At 42.6% G+C, this 17,255-nt stretch overlaps 1 pseudogene; it reads left to right on the top strand.

Moving 5' to 3' along the window:
- LOC132819980 (sodium- and chloride-dependent neutral and basic amino acid transporter B(0+)-like) overlaps positions 1-17,255 on the top strand; it is a 151,629-nt pseudogene that overhangs the window by 91,147 nt on the left and 43,227 nt on the right.

Genomic DNA, 17,255 nt, shown 5'->3' with positions numbered 1-17,255 from the left:
AGAGTGCTGCCAATCCAGCAGTGAACAGAAATGATGAAAATGTGAAGAGAGGTAACCGGTCCTCGAAGACTGACTACTTGCTCTCGATGATTGGCTGTGCTGTGGGTCTAGGCAATGTCTGGAGATTCCCTTTCCTGGCTTACAAAAATGGAGGAGGTACTGTCTGGAATTTGAATTAAGGGGATAGAAATGCAGAGGGAGCATTTCAATGATCTTTAAGGACTGTTGGCTTGGATATTGCTCTTGTCAGTGCTTCCCATCGTAACAATTGATGTGGAGGTGCCGGTGTTTGACTGGAGTAGGCAAAGTCAGAATGCAACAACTCCAGGTTATGATCCAACAGGTTTAACCTTCACCTGATGAAGCAGCAGAACCCCAGAAGCTTCTGATTTCAAATAAACCTGCTGGACTATAGCCTGGTCTTGTGTGTTTTCTGACATCCTAGCAATTGTGCAGGGGTTAGAAATGTTACAGTCTGGACATGGCACAGTTAAATACTAAAGTGCAAAGTGGTGGTTGAAATTAATTCAAGTGACTTTTGAGCAAATCAGATTGTCTCATTACAGGTTGTAGTTTGAATCTGTGGCCCATTTCTCATCAGGAGTAAAAAGCATTATACTTTTATACCTTTAAATACTTTATATTGCTAAATTCCTATAACTGAAATAATTCTAAAAACACAACAGAATGTCATTAAGACCCAGATTGTTCCCAGCATTTTCAATAAACAGTAGATTAATAAAACTCATGTAGCCCCTTTTTCATTTGTCTAGTTCAAGTCAGAGTAGACCACATTTTCAGTTTAAATAGGCTTGGATTGATTCATTACAAGTTTTATGGAAGATTCCTTTGGAGTTAAGATAATAAAGTCCTTGTCAGCAATATCGACAGATGTTAAGATTAAAACAAGGATAGAAAACACAAAAGAATAAAGTTTCAATCAGTCTTTGTAGCATGCTAGTGGAATCACTGTTAGACTTTACTTACAGCAGAAATACACGGACATCATGATGGATCACAATATTGAACACGAAATTTTGGTCGGTTTATCAGGAATACCCATTGATAAGGTGCTAGCTAAAACAAAGTTGCTGTACCTACTTTACAATCTCACAGTGAGTTATCAATGAACTTCATTATCTCCTGGATTACAGTTATTACTTATCTTCATTTTGATCTTAGTTTGCCTACAGTAATGTATATATATGCTTATATATTATCCACCATAACATAAGAGACTGAGTCTGGATATCATGCTATCAGAGAAACCAGCAGACATTTATTATAATGATATAAAGTCAAGGATTTTACGCAGGCCAGTCATTATTTGGTGTCGACGATGAGTCACCAGGAATATTCTGTGGAATCCCCATTCTAGCACACTCTGAAGGTATTGCCCAGGAAACTGGATTTTCCACTAGACAATTCTCCAATTCTTCGAACACTCCAAAAGTCTCTATTTACATCGGAAATTTCAGAAGGTACTGATGAATTTAAGTAAAATAATTAATCAGGAAAGTTAGATTATTAAATCTAACACCCCTGCCATGTCCAGACCTGCTCCAAACCCCCACATCCATCAGATCTGAGTTGACATCTACCTAGCAACTCCTTGCATCAGTCAAATGTGACCCAACCCAACCCAACATTAACATAGAGTCATAGAGTCCTACAGCACGGAGACAAGCCCTTTGGTCCAAATTGGTCCATGCCTACCAAACTGTCCATCCATGCTAACCCCATTTCGCTGCACTTAGCCATTTCCTTCTAAACTTTTCCTATCGATGTACTTGTCTAAATACCTTTTGATGTTGTTAATGTAATCAACCTTCTGCTGGCAGCTCATTCCAGATGCATTCCACCCTCTGCGTCAAAACGTCCCCCCTCAGGGTCCCTTTTATTCTTTCCCCTCTAACCTTAAACCGATGCCCTCCTGTCCTTGATTCCCCAATTCTGGAAAAAAGACAGAGTGCATTCACCCTATCCATGCCTATCATGATATTATACATTTCTATAACAAACTTCCTCAATCTCTTCAGCTCTAAAGAAAAAAGTCTTAGGTTGTTCAACCTTTCCCGATAACTCAGACCATTGCATCCTGGCACCATCCCTGTAAATTTCTTCTGAACTCTTCCCAGTTTAACAACATCCTTCCTCTAGCAAGGAGACCAAAACTGAGCATAACACTCCAAATGTGGCCTCACCAACAATCTGTACAAGTGCAACATAACTTCCCAGCATTTATACTCAGTGCCCTGACTGATGAAAGACAGTATGCCAAAAGCCTTCTTCCCTGTCCTGTCTGTCTGTGACTCCACATCCTCGACAGAACTGACCGCTGGCCTCTACTGTCAATCTGACCTCCTGCCCAGCTGATATCCTATCTAGCTAGTGAACAGTCAGGAGGGAGTTGCCCTGGGAGTCTGCAAAATTGACGCCAGACCCTTGAAGTCTCATGGCTTCAGGTTAAAAAGGGGGCAAAAAGGTCCTGCTGATTATCACATACCATCCTCCCTCAGCTGATGAATCAGTAGTCCTCAATGCTGAACAAACTTGGAGGAAGCATTGAGGGTGGCAAGGGCACAACATGTCCTTTAGGTGGGGGATTTCAACATTGACCATCAAGACTGGCTCAGCAGTAGCACTACTGATCAAGGTGGTTATGTCCTAAAGAACTTCACTGCTACACTGGGTCTGTGGTAGGTGGTGAGGAAACCAACAGGAGTGAAAAACATACTTGACTTCATCCTCGCCAATCGACTGAGGATTGAGTTGTAGAAATAGCGGAGGCGCTGAATGTGATCTTTCAAACATCACTGGAATCAGGAAAGTTCCAGATGATTGGAAAATTGCTATTGAAACTCCCTTGTTCAAGAAAGGATCAAGACAGAAGATAGAAAATTATAGGCCGATGAGCCTACCCTTGGTTGTAGGTAAAATTCTAGAATCCATCGTTAAGGACAGAATTTCGAAATTCTTGGAAGTGCAGGGTCAGATTAGAACAAGTCAGCATGGATTTAGTAAGGGAAGGTCATGCCTGACAAACCTGTTAGAATTCTTTGAAGAGGTAACAAGTAGGTTAGACCAGGGAAACCCAGTGGATGTCATCTATGTACACTTCCAAAATGCCTTTGATAAGGTGCCTCACAGGAGGCTGCAGAGTAAGGTGAGGGCCCCTGGTGTTCAAGGTAAGCTACTGGCATAAGTTGGGGATTGGCTGTCTGACAGAAGGCAGAGAGTTGGGATAAAAGGTTCTTTTTCGGAATGGCAGCTGGTGACAAGCGGGGTCCTGCAGGGTTCAGTGTTGGGGCCACAGCTGTTCATTTTTTATATTAATGATCTGGATGAAAGGACAGGGAGAATTCTGGCAAAGTTCGCCGATGATACGAAGTTAGGTGGACAGGCAGGTAGTACTGAGGAGGTGGGGAGGCTGCAGAAGGATCTAGATAGTTTGGGAGAGTGGTCCAGGGAATAGCTGATGAAATTCAATGCTGCTACACTGGGTTTGTGGTAGGTGATGAGGGAACCAATAGGAGGGAAAAACTTACTTGACTTCATCGTCACCAATCTGCTGGCTGTATTGGTATGAGTGATACTGCACAGTCCTTGTGGAGATGAAGTTACACCTTCACATTCAGAATACCATCCATCCTGTTGTATTGCACTATCACTGAGCTAAATGGGACAGACACTGTGGGCCATCATCAGCAACAGAAGCATACTTCAGCACAATCTGCAAACTCATGGCCCAGCATCTCTCCCACTCAAGCATTACCATCAAGCCGGGGATCAGCCTAGTTCAATGGACAGTGAAGTTGGGGAGTCAGGAACAGCACTAGACATACCTAAACATGAGGTGTCAAGCTAGTGAAGCTACTAAACAGGGCTACCTGCATGCCAAACACAATAAGCAGCATGTGATAGAGCTAAGCAACCAATCAGTCTGAACCAGACTCTGCTGTCCTGCCACATCCAATCATGAATGGTGATAGACATTTAAACAACTCACTGGATGAGGAGGCTCCACAAATGTCCCCATCCTCAATGATGAAAAAACCCAACACATTAGGGCGGCACGGTGGCACAGTGGTTAGCACTGCTGCCTCACAGCACCAGGGACCTGGGTTCAATTCCTGAATCGGGCGACTGACTGTGTGGTGTTTGCACGTTCTCCCCGTGTCTGCGTGCCTCCGGGTGCTCCGGTTCCTCCCACAGTCCAAAGATGTGCGGGTCAGGTGAATTGGCCATGCTAAATTGTCCGTAGTGTCAGGTAAGGGGTATGGGTGGGTTGTCGGGTCGGTGTGGGCTTGTTGGGCTGAAGGGCCTGTTTCCACACTGTAAGTAATCTAATCTAATCAGTGCAAAAGGTAAGGCTGAAGTGCTGAGTGGATGATCCATCTCAATGTTCTCTACTTGTCCCCAACATTACAGATGCCAGCCTTCAGCCAATTTGATTCACTCCATGAGATAACAAAATACAGTTCAATGCACTGGATACTGCAAAACCTATGGGCCTTGACATCATTCTGGCAATAGTACTAAACGTCTGTGCTCCAGAACTTGCTGCACCCCTAGCCAAGCTCTTCGAGTTTAGTTACAACATCAGCATCCACTCATCATTGTAAAAATTGCTCAGATATGCTCTGCATACATAAAAAAGCTGGACAAATCCAACCCGGCCCATTACACCCCATCAGTCGATGATCAGTGAAGTGATGGAAGGTGTCGTCAACAATGCTATCCAGCAGCACCTGCTCAGCAATAACCTGCTTGGTGATGCCCAGTTTGGATTCCGCCAGGACCACTCAGCTCCTGACCTCATTACAGCCTTGGTTCTAACATGGACAAAAGAGCTGAATTCCAGAGAGGAGGTGATAGTGACAGCCCTGGGCAAAAACAATGGCTGCAGATACTGGAAACCAGATTCTGGAGTAGAGTGGTGCTGGAAAAGCACAGCAGTTCAGGCAGCATCCGCGAAGCAGTAAAATCGACGTTTCGGGCAAATGCCCTTCATCAGGAATACAGCTGTCTGCCTGATGAAGGGCTTTTGCCCGAAACGTCGATTTTACTGCTCCTCGGATGCTGCCTGAACTGCTGTGCTTTTCCAGCACCACTCTACTCCAGATAGTGACAGCGGTGGACATCAAGGCCACAGTTGACTGAGTGTGATATCCAGGAGCCCTAGCAAAACTGGAATCAATGAGTGTCAAGGATCAAACACTTCTCTGGCCCCCAGGAAAGTGCATGGTTGCAAATCCTCAACACCATTCACAATTGCTTAGATACTGAAGCAGCCCATGTTCAAATGCAGATTTGGGATAACAAGTGGCAAGCACATTCATGTCACACAATTGGCAGAAATGACCCCCTCCAACAAGAGAGAAGCCAGCCATTATTTTGTGAAATTCATTATCATGACCATTACTGAATCTCCCATTGTCAACAGCCTGGGGTTACCATTTACCAGAAACTGAACTAGACTCATACTCTGGTTACAAGAGCAAGTCAGAGTTTAGGAATATTGCAGCAAGTAACTCACCCCTAACTCCACAAAGCCTGTACATCATCTCCCAGGCACAAGTGCCAAACACTGATATTATAATGTAAAGGTTGAATTTATCATCAATCAGTGATTCTTTAAGATTGTCTACTGCTATCTATGATTGATAAATAAATTAATAGATAAGGAGATAATGTATTCCAACCCCAGATGAACAACTGGCAAATATCAACATATAACTTTATTCCCCTTCTAACTCCTCACGCTCACAGTCATACACAGATAGAACATAGAACAGTACGGGCTCTTCAGCCCTCTATGTTGCGCTTACCTTTTATCCTATTCTAAGATCAAACTAACCTACATACCCTACATTTTACTATCATCCAAATACCAAGTGATGTAAGACTGACTGCTCTGTAATTCCCAGGGTTATCCATTTCCCCTTTTTTGAACAAGGGAATGACATTTGCCACCCTCCAATCATCTGGTACTACTCCAGTAGCCAGTGAGCATGTGAAGATCATTACTTCTGTTGTAATGTCCTGTACCTTTAAGAAAGAGTGAATGCTGTTCTGCACTGAGAGCTTACAAGCACCTGTCATATGATTTAACTAGCAGTCTGAGTGTACTGGAAAATTGAAAATATATAACATTTGGCTGTGAAATGGAAACCTGAATTATTTGCTGTTTTGGCAACAAATCCAATTTAAACAAACAGTTTAAATTATGCCTCAGGATACTAAAACCCAATCCAGTTTGAATTTATTGTTTTACCAACATCAAACTGATGATCCAATTTTGGGGGAAAATGAAAAAGGCAGCCATTTTGAAAATCAGATAGAGCAACTGCAATCGAGAGAGAGAGAGACCCAAGACATTGAAATACTCTGTATCAAAGGTACCTTTCATACGAAACATCTTAACAGTAAAAAGAAAGAAGATGATCCAGTGAGGTCTTCAGCCGGAAGAAGAAAGACACCAAAGATGACAGCCACTGAAAAGTTTTGAAATTGATTTGATGTAATTTTAATAAATGTTTTATTGGAACAGTATATTATAGCATTGGAGGCAGGTATTAAGCAGTTAAGAGAAAAGGGGCCTTAGTGTTGTGAATATTTGTTGCTTGATGTTCCCTTTTAGAGTTAAAGAATGAATTGATGTTATTTTCATGAAATATTGGAAATATGAGGTGAGGTGAGCTTCTCTGGGTGTTTGGTTTAATGAAGAGAGAGGTTCACCTCTGTGTCATAACACTTTAGGCACAGCAATCTCTTCCCTCGCTTCCTGCAGCAAACTTAGGTATATCCCGTCTGGTTCAGGCGACTTATCTATCCTCATGCTTTTCAAAATTTGCAGCATATCCTCCTTCTTAACATCAACCTGTTTGAGCATATCAGTCTGTTTCACGCTGTCCTCACAAACAATAAGGTCCCTCTCCCTAGTGAATACTCATACAACATATTCATTAATGACCTCCCCAAATGCCAACTCCAGGCACAAGTTCCCATCACTATCCCTGATTGGCCCTACCCGCACTTGCTGTAAGTTCTCCGTAAACAACCTCAACATTTCTGTTGTACATTTCCCTGAGAATATCTACTCCCAATTTATGATTCACGGTTCCTGCCTAATAGCATTGTAATTTCCCCCTTCCCCAACTAAATGATTTCTCATACCATCTGCTCCTATCCCTCTCCATGACTATAAGTAAAAAATGAGGTCTGCAGATGCTGGAGATCACAGCTGCAAATGTGTGCTGGTCAAAGCACAGCAGGTTAGGCAGCATCTCAGGAATAGAGAATCGACGTTTCGAGCATAAGCCCTTCATCAGGAATCCTGATGAAGGGCTTATGCTCGAAACGTCGAATTCTCTATTCCTGAGATGCTGCCTAACCTGCTGTGCTTTGACCAGCAACACATTTGCAGCTCTCCATGACTATAGTAAAGGTCAGGGAGTTGTGATCACTATAACAGAAATGTTCTCCCACCAAGAGATCTGTCACCTGGCTTGGTTTATTACCAAGCACCAAATCCAAATGGCCTCCCCTTTGGTTGGCCTAGCTAAATATTTAATCAGGAATCCTTCTTGGACACACCTGACAAAATCTGCTGCATCCAAACTATTTGCGCTAAGGAGGTTCCAGTCAATATTAGGGAAGTTGAAGTCACCCGACACAAGCCTGTTACGTATGCACCTTGTCAAAATCTGCCTCACAATCGGCTCCTCCATGCCTTTGTTGCTATTGGGTATCTATAGAAAACTCCCAATAAAGTGACTGCTCCTTTCCTGTTTCTGACTTCCACTTATAATGACTCAGTGGACAAACCATCCACGACAATCTTCCTTTCTACAACTATTATACTGTCCCTTATTAGCAATGCCACCCACCCATCTATTTTACCTCCATCTCTGTTCCTATTGGAACATCTAAATCCCAGAACATTCAGCAACCATTCCTGCCCCTGTGATATCAAAGCCTCCGTAATAGCCACAACATTGTAGCTTCAAGAAACTCCATGCTCCATTGTAGCTCCATGCTCTAAGTTCATCACCCTTATTCTTGACACTTCTTGCATTAAAATAGACCCATCACACTGACTGCAGCTTTGCCCTATCAACTGCCTATCCTTCCTCACAGTCTCTCTGCATGCTGTATCTGCCTGTTCACCAGCATCCACATCCTTTGATCCATAGTTCCAGTTCCCATCCCTCTGCCAAACTAGTTTAAACCCTCCCGAAGATCTCTAGCAAACCTTCTGCCCAGGATATTGATTCCCCTCAAGATCAGGTGCAACCCGTACAGGTCCCACCTTCCGCAGAAGATCCACATACCTGAAGCCCTCCCTCCTATACCAGCTCTGCAGCCACGTGTTTAGCTGCACACACTCTCCGTTCCTAGCTTCACTAGACAATGGCACCAATAGCAATCCTGGGATTACTACTCTGCTCTTACTAATGAACCTTACTCTTACTAATCTTTCAATGTTTCCTCAATACAGGAGTTGTCCCACTGGACTGAAGAATTGCAGACATTATTCCACTTTAGAACAGGGGCGAAAGAGGAAAATCAGGGATTTATAGATCAGTTAGCCTAACATCTGTGCTGGGGCACTGGTTGGTGTCTCTAATTAAGGATAAAATAACTGAGTACTTCAAATTTCTTCAGTTAATCAGAGACAGTAGGTCATGCCTGACAAACCTCATTTAATTTTTTGAAGCCATGACTAAGATAGTGGACAGGGGAATGTCTATGGTTGTTGTTTGTATGGACTTCAGATGGCATGTGATAAATTGCACATAAGAGCTTATGAACTAAGGTAGAGGCTGATGGAATTGAGGGCAAATTACTTATATAGTTCAGAAATTGGTTGAGTGGCAGGTGCCAGAAAATAAGGATAATGAGTAGGTCCTGAAATTTGCAGGATGTGACCAGTGGTATCCCCGTAAGGATCTGTGTTCGGGTCTCAATTATTCATATTTTTTATTGACAACTAGGAGTATAACATAGAAAATCATATATCCAAATATACTGATGACACAAAGTTAGGGGGCATTGTAGACAATGTAGTCAACAGCATAAAATTGCAGAGGGTTCTTGATAGACTCAGTAATTGGGCAAAAATGTAGCAGATGAAGTTCAATGTAAGCAAGTGTGTGGTTATCCATTTTGACCGATATAGTATCGACCTGGATACTTCCTCGATGGCATCAAGTTAAACACAATGGATGCCAAAAGAGACTTGGGGTTCAGGTGCATGGACCTTTAAAGTACCACAAACAGGTACAGTAAATAATGAAGAAAGCTCATGGAATCTGGCTTTTACACCTCGAGGACATGAATACAAGGATGTAGACAGTATGCTGCAGATATACAAAACCCTGGTTCGACCACAATTGAAGTACTGTGGGAAGATCTGGGCACTACATCTAAGGGAGGATATATTGGCCTTGGAGGGAGTACAACATGGTTTTACAAGAATGATAACCTGGATTTTAGGGGTTTGGTTATGAGGAGAGATTCTAAAGATTAGGCCTGTTTCTCTGTTAGTATAAAGTTGTTGTTACCATCCACTTGAAACTGCAGAGTATGTTGGGAATTCACATCCATGGACCCTGTTTCACCTTTTTATTCTATTTTCCAGGTGTATTTCTTATTCCCTACTCAATCATGCTGGGTCTTGTTGGGATACCAATATTTTTCTTGGAATCTTCCTTTGGACAGTTTGCCAGCCTCGGGCCTGTTGCAGTGTGGAAATCTGTACCAATGTTACAAGGTTAGAGATTATTGAATAATTAAAACTCAGCAACAATTTCAATGCATTTTAATGTTTAATTCATATTAATAAACTAGTTATAATTGAGTGATTAAATGAGAGTGTATCTGAGCCTTGCTGTCATTCTCTTTGAAAACTTTGTTATGTTACACCAAGATATGTCAGTGATTAACACTGATGTTAGTTTAGTTTCTTATTCATTAAATGCGCGTGATTGTGATTGTGTTCAGTTCACCTGGATGGTTGACTCCAAATCTCATTGTTTTTTCAGAGTCAATTTTTCCTTGGATCATTTAAAGAATGATTAGATTAGATTCCCTACAGTGCAGAAACAGGCCCTTGGGCCCACCAAGTCCACACTGACCCTCTAAAGAGTAACCCACCCAGATACATTTCCCTCTGACTAACACAACAGACAATTTAGCATGGCCAACCCATCTTTGTTTTGTGGGAGGAAACCAGAGCACCAAGAGGAAACCCACACAGACGCAGGGAGACTATGCAAACTCCACACAGACAGTCGTCCGAGGCCGGAATCAAACTCAGGTCCCTAGCGCTGTGAGGCTGCAGTGCGAGCCACTGACCAACTGTGCTGCCCTTGTAAATTGTATCAAGTTGCTGTGGTGAGATTTGAACCCATGACCCTTGAGCATTAACCTGAGCTTCTTGACTACCAAGCCAGTGACTCCTCCAGTATACCACCATCTCCAGGAAACTTGACTAGTAACATGCCCAACTATTGTAAACTAATAGCAAACTACTAGCTCAGAAATGTGTATGCTGGAGCAATGTAATGAATGTCTGTTGGGTTGCCCAATACCACAATATCATGCCCAGTTTCTGACATTGTGTTATATAACAAAAGCATTGCCACATCAGGTAAAACACCCTGGTGGAGGCAAACTCACACCATAGCAACAGCAGTTACTATCTCTTAAAGACATCATAGAGGTACATATTTAGAAAACAAATTGATGTCCAGCATGACTTTGGAAGCAGACAGTTTGGAATAGGGAGAAGTTTGTTATCCTTAAACAGCATCAGTTTTTCAGAGTACAGACAATTGTACACATCTGTAGATGGAGCATTAAGCACGAGAACAATGGAACATATTTCTAATTTTCATTAGGATGCAAATTCTTTCAAGATAAAATACATTTCTAAGATTTCCTTGGTAATAAAAACAAATTAAAATGCTAAAGAATGCCCTTGAGCTATGACAAAGGCCAGTGCATTACAGAAAACTTGAATCCTAGGAAGCTCGGTTGATGGAAGTTAATACATAATGACAATTACAAACGTCTTTGTTCTTAAGGAAAGAGCAGTATAATTTGGAGAGACAAAAATATCAGAGACACACAGCAAAAGCTGGTGTTTTTGTAAAGGCCAACTCATGGATAGCAACAAAACTGGTATGGATTTGGCATCCAGCAACACCTTCACTGATTTTACTGTTCCAAAACTTCATGCAGTTCTATTTTGCAGATCAAGGTCTAGGTGAGGCCATGAAAAGAACTCTTAAAAATCTTGTCAGAACTCAGGGAGGTACAGTGGCCTTACATTGCCAGGGATCCGGGTTTGAATTGACCCTCAGGCAACTGTCTATGTGGAGTTTACACATTCTGCCCATTTCAGATGGGTCCCACCAGGTGCTTGGGTTTCCTCTCACGGTCCAAAGATATTCATGTTTGGTGGATTGGCTGTGCTAAATTGCTGATAGCGTCCAGGGATGTGTAGGTTAGGTGGATTAGCGAGGGGAAATGGAGAGTTGCAGGGATAGGGTAAGAGATTGGTTTTGGATGGGATGCTATTCAGAGGGTCATGCAGACTCAATGAGCTGAATGGCCTGCTTCCACTCCGTAGGGATTTTATGACTTGACAAGGAGGAGCCTCACATTACTAACGTGCACAGTTTTTCTGGGTGGATCAGAAAAGTCTGGATATGATTTGGAAAGATCTTGAAGAGCAGATCAAGATAAGAATTCACTTAAGGATGAACAGACTCCACATCATTTCAAATAGACAAGAATCCTCAAGAGACTATTCACCAGTTTGTTGGAGGATGCCAAAGCAAAGGGCATGAGTGTGACTTTACTGAAGAGGAACGGCCAGAGAATATTAATGAGTTGATTATCACATTCACATGAATTAAAGTCAGTTGGAAGAAACATTTGTGCAATAAGAAGGGCCACAGTCTTGACATATTACTTGAGGATAGACAGATCTATGAAGATGTCGTGGCAGGCCAGCAACAATTACATGCTTTAGGTGCTCCCAATACTATTGCAATGGTCAGTAAAGCACAGAAATCCAACAAAAGCTCCAGCAGCAGTAGTTTGTTGCACTTTTCCAAAGTCCATGCTCTATTTTTTGATATCTGTAGCATCAAGGGACATGGCTATGTGCAGGAAATCTGTTTCCAAAAGCCAAGTCAGGCCCTTACATTAAACCAACAAGCGACTGACATGACAGTATAGAGTAATAACAAATCATCAGCAACAAGGAAACTGTTACCAAGGTGCACCAAGGCAACCACATTGATGAGGTTCAGAGTCAACCAAATGAAAGGCAAATTTTAGAAAATGAGCAGGCTTTACATGATGTTAATCTCACACTCTGTGTTGGGAGTAGAAAGCAATCAGGAGCTCTTTAATATCATGTGTCCTGAGAAGGCAGTGTGATACAAGATAAAAGCTAAAATCAACACCGGAGTTAGTGTTACCATGTAACCACTATATGGCCTCAATGACATGCACCTGAGCAAGTAATGTTCCATGGTACAGGCTATGAGAAACCATCTCTCAGTGGAGACAGCAGATCAACAATTGTATGTATTGTCAATGAGTGTCAATGCGCAAACTCTCACTGGCTTCCCGAAATATTTAGTCTAACAGATACATGGTTACCAGTATGTACAGATCTAAGTGCAGTCTCAAATCATGACATTCAAACCACACCCACCATGGCAGAACAAGTCACATATGGTGCAATTGAATTAGTCAAGAATTGGTAAAGTTATAACTTTGAAGTAGTAATTAAGCCAGGTAGCCAAGATGATTGCATATGATTTATAGAACAGCTTATCCAACATACAAAGATATTCATCTTGATCTGCACCATGATCACCTAAACTATGAAATTAAATGTGCTCTCAAGGCTGACATGTTATACTTTGGACAATGTGAATTGTTTTCATTGGGCGCAGTTTCAAATCATGCCCATGCTACCACAGGAACGCATGTGTATTGAAAGTTCAAAATGATTGGCATAACAATCCAGGGATGAATCGGGATATTCAATGACTCACGAATGCAATATATAAACAGTGGGAGACTCTATATCCATATGATATTTCATCCAATTCTTCAGCAAAGTAGCAACAGAGCTGTTCATATTGTATGGGGAGATTACTTCCTTGTGACAGATTACTTCTCTAAATCACCCATTTTTTTTGGGTGAATTAGCAGCAAAATGAGTACAAGTGTCACTGACACAATGGTGGTATTTTTAGGTTATTTGGTGTCCCAAGTAAGAATCTCCAAAATTGCTCACTGGGCAGAGAGTGAGAGTTAGAAATACAAATCTTTGGATACCAGCAAAGGTTTCTAAAATATGCAACCAGCCCAGGTCACAGAAATGTATTGCAGCTCATGATATTACATGATAAAGGAACAGAAGCCACCTCTGAACAATTTATGACAGACCAATCATGCATGAAGAGATTGAGAGTTGAACCCTCTGATGATGTTGTGTGGTAGGGTTGATTAATAGCAACCAGCAGCAACTAACCAAGTTGTCAAACAAGTGCAACAGAGATCTTCCTCTGGCACTACTTCCTCTGGCAGCTCATTTCATACATGTACCACCCTCTGTAAGAAAAAGTTGCCTATTAGGTCTCTTTTATATCTTTCCCCGTTCACTCTAAACCTATGCCCTCTAGTTCTGGACTCCCACACCCCAGGGAAAAGACTTTGTCTATTTATCCTATCCATGCCTCACATAATTTTGTAAACCTCTATAAGGTCACCCCTCAGCCTCCGACGCTCCAGGGAAAACAGCCCCAGTCTGTACAGCCTCTCCCTATAGCTCAAATCCTCCAACCCTGGCAACATCCTTGTAAACCTCTTCTGAACCCTTTCAAGTTTCACAATATCTTTCCAATAGGAAGGAGACCAGAATTGCACACAATATTCCAACAGTGGCCTAACAAATGTTCTGTACAGCCGCAACACGACCTCCCAGCTCCTGTACTCAATACTCTGACTGATAAAGGAAAGCATACCAAAAGCCTTCTTCACTATCCTATCTACCTGCGACTCCACTTTCAAGGAGCTATGAACCTGCACTCTTTGTTCAGGTCTCTTTGTTCAGCAACAGACCCCAAGACCTTACCACTAAATGTATAAGTCCTGCTAAGATTGTTCTTCAATGAGCTTTTTTCTTATTCGTTCAAGGAACTTGTTTTCTCTGGCTGGGCCAGCATTTATTGCCTATCGCTAGTTACTCATGAGAAGTAGTGATGAGCTGCCTTCTAGAACCTCTGCAGTCTATGCGCTGTAGGTTTCCCTACAATGTCCTTTGGAAAGGAATTCCAGGATTTTGACCCAGTGACTGTGAAGGATCAATGGTATATTTCCAAGTCAGCATGGTGATCGTTTTAGAGGGGATTTTTGCAGGTAGTGGTATTCCCCTGTATTTTCTGCCCTTGTCTTTCTAGATGGAAGTGGTCATGGGTTTGGAAGGTGCTTTCAAAGGAGCCTTGGTAAATTTCTGCAGTGCATCTTGTAGGTAGCACAAACTGTTGCAATTGTGTATCGATGTGAAGGGAATGGATGCTTGTAGATGTTTTGCCAATCAAGTAAGCAGCTTTGTCCTGGAGGGTGTCAAACTTCTGGCGTGCTCTTGGAGCAGGCAAGTGAGGAATATTCCATTAAACTCCTGACTTATGCCTTGTAGATGATAACTAGCTTGGGGAGACAGGAGGTGAGTTACTCCTGCAGTATTCCTAGCCTCTGACCAGCTCTTGTCACCATTGTGTTTGTATAGTAAGTCCAGTTGAGTTTCTGGTTAATGGTGACAACAAGGATATTGATTGTGGGGGTATTCATTGATGGTAACACCATTGAATATCATGGAGCAGTGGTTAGATTGTCTCTTGTTGGAAATGGTCATTGCCTGGCATTTGGGTGGTAGGAGTGTTACTTGCCACTTGTCAGCCCAAGCCTGAATATTGTTCAGGACTTCTTCAGTATCTGAGGAGTTGCGAATATTGCTGAACATTATGCAATCATTGTGAACATCCCTACTTCTGACCTTATGGTGGAGGGAAGATCATTGATGAAACAGTTAGAGATGGTTGGACCTCAGACACTAACCTAGAACATAGAACAATACAGCGCAGTACAGGCCCTTTGGCCCTCAATGTTGCGCCGATCCAAGCCCACCTAACCTACACTAGCCCACTATCCTCCATATGTCTATCCAATGCCCGTTTAAATGCCCATAAAGAGGGAGAGTCCACCACTGCTACTGGCAGGGCATTCCATGAACTCACGACTCGCTGAGTAAAGAATCTACCCCTAACATCTGTCCTATACCTACCACCCCTTAATTTAAAGCTATGCCACCTCGTAATAGCTGACTCAATACTTGGAAAAAGGTTCTCATGGTCAACCCTATCTAAACCCCTAATCATCTTGTACACCTCTATCAAGTCACCCCCAAACCTTCTCTTCTCCAATGAAAACAGCCCCAAGTGCCTCAGCCTTTCCTCATACGATCTTCCTACCATATCAGGCAACATCCTGGTAAACCTCTCTGCACCCGTTCCAGTGCCTCCACATCCTTCCTATAGTATGGCGACCAAAACTGCACACAATACTCCAGATGCAGCCGCACCAGAGTCTTATACAACTGCAACATGAGCTCAGGAATCCGGAACTCAATTCCTCTACCAATAAAAGCCAGTACGCCATATGCCTTTTTCACAGCACTATTTACCTGGGTGGCAACTTTCAGAGATCTGTGTACATGGACACCAAGATCCCTCTGCTCATCCACACTACCAAATATCCGACTATTAGCCCAGTACTCCATCTTCTTGTTACTCTTACCAAAATGAATCACTTCACACTTACCTACATTGAACTCCATTTGCCACCTTTCTGTCCAGCTCTGCAGCTTATCTATATCCCGCTGTAATCTGCCACATCCTTCCTCACTGTCAACAACTCCACCGACTTTTGTATCATCCGCAAACTTGCTCACCCAGCCTTCTAGCCCCTACTCCAGGTCATTTATAAAAATGACAAACAGCAATGGTCCCAAAACAGATCCTTGCGTAACTGTACTCCAATATGAACCTTTACCATCAACTACTACCCTCTGTCTTCTTCCAGCCAGCCAATTCCTAATCCAAACCTCCAACTCACCCTCAATGCCATACCTCCGTATTTTTTGCAGTAGCCTACCATGGGGAACCTTATCAAATGCCTTACTAAAATCCATATACACCACATCTACCGCTTTACCCTCATCCACCTCCTTAGTCACCTTCTCAAAGAATTTAATAAGGTTTGTGAGGCACGACCTGCCCTTCACAAAACCATGTTGACTATCCTTGATCACATTATTCCTATCCAGATGTTCATAAATCCTATCCCTTACAATTCTCCCTAAGACTTTGCCTGATGAACTCTTGCAGAGATGTCCTAGAGCTGAGATGACTGGCCTCCGGCATCCATATCCATCTTTCAGTGTTCCAGCTATGACTCGAACAAGTGAACAGTTTGTTCCTTGACACTAATTGATTTCAGTTTGCTCAGGCTTCTTGATGCCACACACGGGCAAATGTGGCCTTGATGTCAAGGACTGTCACTTCCACCATACCTCTGGAATCCAGCTGTTTTGTTTAAACCATGGCCAGGCACTGAGTGACCCTGGAGGAACACAAGCTGGGTGTCACTAAGCAGGTTGTTTCTGATGATTGAGAGAGTGGACTGTTAGGGCAGTAATTGGCTTTTGTGTCCAGAACATATCTGGTCAATGTTTCATGTTGTCAGGTATATGCCAGTGTTCTTACTGTACTGTAAGAGCTTGGCGATGAATTCTGGAGCACAACTCTTCAGTACTGTTGCTGTAACACTGTCAGGGCCCAAATCCCTTGCACTATGCAGTGACTCTAACTGTTTCTTGACACCAAGTGGAGTGAATTGATTTGGCTGAAGACTGGCATCTGTGATGCTGGCGACCGTCGGATGAGGCCAAGGTGGATCATCCACTCAACAATTTTAGCTGAACATTGTTGGAAATGCTGACCAAATCTAACACCCACTAAGACAATGGCAATACTAGAGGGATAGTTGTAACAACAGAATAATATTCTCTTGTCCAATTCTTGTTTAGATTCTGAACCTAATTGTAACTTTATCATAATTTCTGAACTCTGAGGATGACCTGTGCTTATATTCAAGAACAG

Source organism: Hemiscyllium ocellatum, chromosome 11 (assembly GCF_020745735.1).
Source record: "Hemiscyllium ocellatum isolate sHemOce1 chromosome 11, sHemOce1.pat.X.cur, whole genome shotgun sequence".
Lineage (NCBI taxonomy): Eukaryota > Metazoa > Chordata > Chondrichthyes > Orectolobiformes > Hemiscylliidae > Hemiscyllium > Hemiscyllium ocellatum.
Note: the sequence above shows the minus strand (reverse complement) of the source record. Positions and strands in the feature narration are given on the sequence as shown.